The sequence below is a fragment of the Vigna umbellata genome, chromosome 1 (genome assembly GCF_029865625.1).
Source record: "Vigna umbellata cultivar VRB3 chromosome 1, Vumbellata_1.0, whole genome shotgun sequence".
NCBI lineage: Eukaryota > Viridiplantae > Streptophyta > Magnoliopsida > Fabales > Fabaceae > Vigna > Vigna umbellata.
Genome location: NC_142165.1, coordinates 97,992,773 through 97,996,979, shown reverse-complemented (window position 1 = coordinate 97,996,979; position 4,207 = coordinate 97,992,773).

Below are 4,207 nucleotides of genomic sequence, written 5' to 3'. Positions count from 1 at the left end.
AAATAAAAACTCATTATAAAATCATTTTTTTGTAAGAAATTGTTTAACAGTAGAGTATTTCTGATTTTTTCCAGGTCAATTACCAATTCCTTTATACTTGTGAAAATTGGATAAAATTAAATAAGACAAGAATTATAAGATGAAAACGTAAGATTGTTTAAGGGCAAGTGTTTCTGATTTTTTTCAATTGGAGCTACAGTAGGGATGACAGAGAAAAGATTGGGGTGAGAAAGAGGAAAAAGAAAGGGTTGAGAGGAATGAGAGAGGTGAGTAAGGGTTTGGGGGGTTTCTTTTTTTTTTTAGTTTTGAGAATGAAAATTATTAAAATACCCTTAACCTTACAACTTAGAATCCATGATATATAAGGGTATTTTTGTCTACTAAAATCCGGTACACATTGCTAAAATGTACCAACTGAAAAACAGGCGTACGCGCGTTAGCAAACCCATATATATATATATATATATATATATATATATATATACATTAGTAGACAAAAATACCCTTATATATCATGGATTCTAAGTTGTAAGGTTAAGGGTATTTTAATAATTTTCATTCTCAAAACTAAAAAAAAAAAAAAAAAAAAACCCCAAACCCTTACTCACCTCTCTCATTCCTCTCAATCCTTTCTCTTTCATCTCTCTCACTCCAACCTTTTCTCTGTCATCCCTACTGTAGTCCCAATTGAAAAAATCAGAAACACTTGCCTTTAAACAATTTGCCTTTGTAAAGAGTTGAGTCATTGACATATTCACCTTCAGGCAAAAGTTCATTCAAGATCTCTTCAATTTCACCATCTTCCCTAATTTTTCTAATTTCATCATCTGCATATGTTAATCATCATCTCTAAAAAAATCCTCCAGGCCAATTACCAATTCCTTTGATGTCATTATGCTTCTGAAAATTAGATAAAATTATATAAGACAAAAATTATAAAATAAAAACTCATTATAAAATCATTTTTTTGTAAGAAATTGTTTAACAACAAGTATTTTTTATTTTTTTCAGGTCAATTACCAATTCCTTTATGCTTGTGAAAATTGGATAAAATTAGATAAGACAAAAATTATAAGATCAAAACTCATTACAAAATCATTTTTTTGTAAGATTGTTTAACGGCAAGTGTTTCTGATTTTTTCAATTGGGGTTAGAGTAGGGTGTTTCTGATTTTTTTCAATTGGGGCTACAGTATGAATGAGAGAGAAAAAATTGGAGTGAGAAAGATGAAAGAGAAAGGGTTGAGAAGAATAAGAGAGGTGAGTAAGGGTTTGGGGATTCTTTTTTTAGTTTTGAGAATGAAAATTGTTAAAATACCCTTAACCTTAAAACTTAGAATACATGGTATATAAGGATATTTTTGTCTACTAAAACCCGGTACACATTGCTAAAATGTACCAACTGAAAAACAGGCGTACGCGCGTTAGCAAACCCCATATATATATATATATATATGTATATATATATATATATATGTATATATATATATATATATATATATATATATATGTATATATATATATATATATATATGTATATATATATACATATATATATATATATATACATATATATATATATATATATATATATATTTTTTTTTTGTTTTCTAAAATAAAAGCAATGAAAGAATTTTTGTTGTTGACATGGACTGATTTATTTATAATAGGTTTGGTGTAGATTATGTTTTGTAAATTGAATTATAATTTAGCATACTTATACTTTTTATTTAATTTTTTTAATGATGTGTTCTTTTAAGTGCACGTTTTTATGTGTTTGGGGTTCAAAAATTATGATTAATATAGTCATCATCACACTTTCCTCTTTGATCATGTTTTATAATTGTAATAAATATATTTTTGTTGTTTTAGCGTGTTTTTTATAAAACTTTTAGGTTTGTAGGGAAGTAACCTAACTTAGGTTGATTTAATGCATACAGTAACTTTTATCACTAATAAAAGCATTTTTTTTTTCAACAAAACAAATTTTAGAAGAAACATTTAACCAATAATATCATGTTTATATGACCTATTGGGCTATCACACTACAAGGTATAATTTTAAGAAGTTTGAAACTTTCAAACTTGCATAACTAAAATTTTGTTGTGTTAAATGAAGTGTTTTTTTTGAGAAATGATAAATAAGATAACATTTTTTGAGAAGTGTGTAAGTTAAATTAATCTATCATTCTAAACCAACTTACACATAAATTATTTTTCTAAAGAAATAAATCAATTACATTAAACATGCAATACAACATTAAAAGTTATGTATTAAGAAGTGAGCTTTAAACATAACTCAATTCCACAAAATCAAGTCCACAAAATCAACTTGTAGAGTAAGATTTGATTGCACCCCATCTATATATTATAATTTAATCTTATCTATAATTAACGTGGAATTTCCAACATTATGTGTTCAAACATTATTGTTTGAGCATCAATTTAGTGTTTGAACAAAATACTTTAAAAAAAAACTATCTTATTATATTTCTTGTTCAAACAACTAAATGTTGCTTAATATATATATATATATATATATATATATATATATATATATATATATATATATATAAATGACAAGTGAAAATTTAATATGTGTGAATGAAATTTTAATCACCATAATACTTTTTTACATATATAAATCAAAACATTTTTGTTAGTTTTAGAATATTATCTAACACTTATAAAATTTCATATATCTATAATTATATAATATATAAAAGAAGATACACTTATTTAGTTTTAAATTTTACTCTCTTAATTACTACTTTTTAAATTTAAATAATTATTTATAATAAAAAATATTCAATTTTATTATTTTAGTAACTATTTTTTTAATTCAAATAATTACTCATTATAAAATAATTATTTACTTTATATATAACTATATATAAAGAAAGTCTTCTTTTATTTTTCCAATTTTATCCTCTTAATTACTGATTTTTAAATTTAAATAATTGTTCATAATAAAAAAAATATTTTAAGTTTTATCATTTTAGTTTAATTATTTTTTGAATTCAAATAATTACTCATTATAAAATAATTATATCCTTTATTACTATTTTAGTAACTACTTTTCCAAATTTAAATAATTATGTATAATAAAAAAAACTATTTATATACAGTATTACTTATAATTTTTTTTATTTCAATAAATAAAATTTATTTTATCCATCCATGTCTAGAACTATATATATAATTATATACACAATTTGCTTTTCTAATTTACCATTTTAAAACTTAAATAATTTATAAATATTTAAAATATCATACACGATAGCATTTGTATTTACACTAATTTATATAATAAAGAAAAAATTCAGTCACTCAACCTTTTGAAAAATTGTTATTACTTTCACTTCCATCACTTTAATTCATTCTTCCATAAACATAAAATGCATAATATCGTGTAATATATCAATTTCAATTAAAATCATCAATTAACTTAAATAAATATTCTTTATCCTTAAAATGTTATGTTATTTAATAATCATAGACTAATGGATCAATTTTCTCATACAAGAAATAAGTTCAATAAAATATAAAAAAAATGGTAGATATTTGAGAGTAGAAGAACTTACTCTTAAAACAAATTTATTCGGATAAAGATGTTTGATTTTATATCACTTTTTTTTATCGATTATATTAAATCAAGAAAATAATATAAAATTTATTTAAAAATAAGAGAAAAATAAAGAATTATAAAGAAATTATAATAATAATAGTAATACAGAATAATTAATTAATTAAATTTCTAATATATATATATATATATATATATATATAATTTAATATTTAATTGTCAAAATCTTCTAACTAAAAATTAAATGTATATATTTTTTGACAGACAGTATTTTTGTACCATTTTTTTAGTAAAAAAAACTCATTAAAGAAAGTACAGCTATACCAAGAGATAACATATGTATACAATTAATTTTATAGAGGTGTGCATCCAAGCACAAAAAAGAGCAGACATACACAAAATCATCTGTATAAATTCTGCTCCAAATTTTAATTCACCATATGTGTTCATCTCCCTTATATTATCTTCATCTTCCTTAATTTAACTAGCCAATATATACTTAACAATCATTGGTCTTTATAGTTCTTTACTCTACACTACCAACCACCACTCATTGTTATCACTCTTCCATACTACCAGATCAAGTCATAGTATAGTTCAAAAGAACAATCTCCAAAATTCAT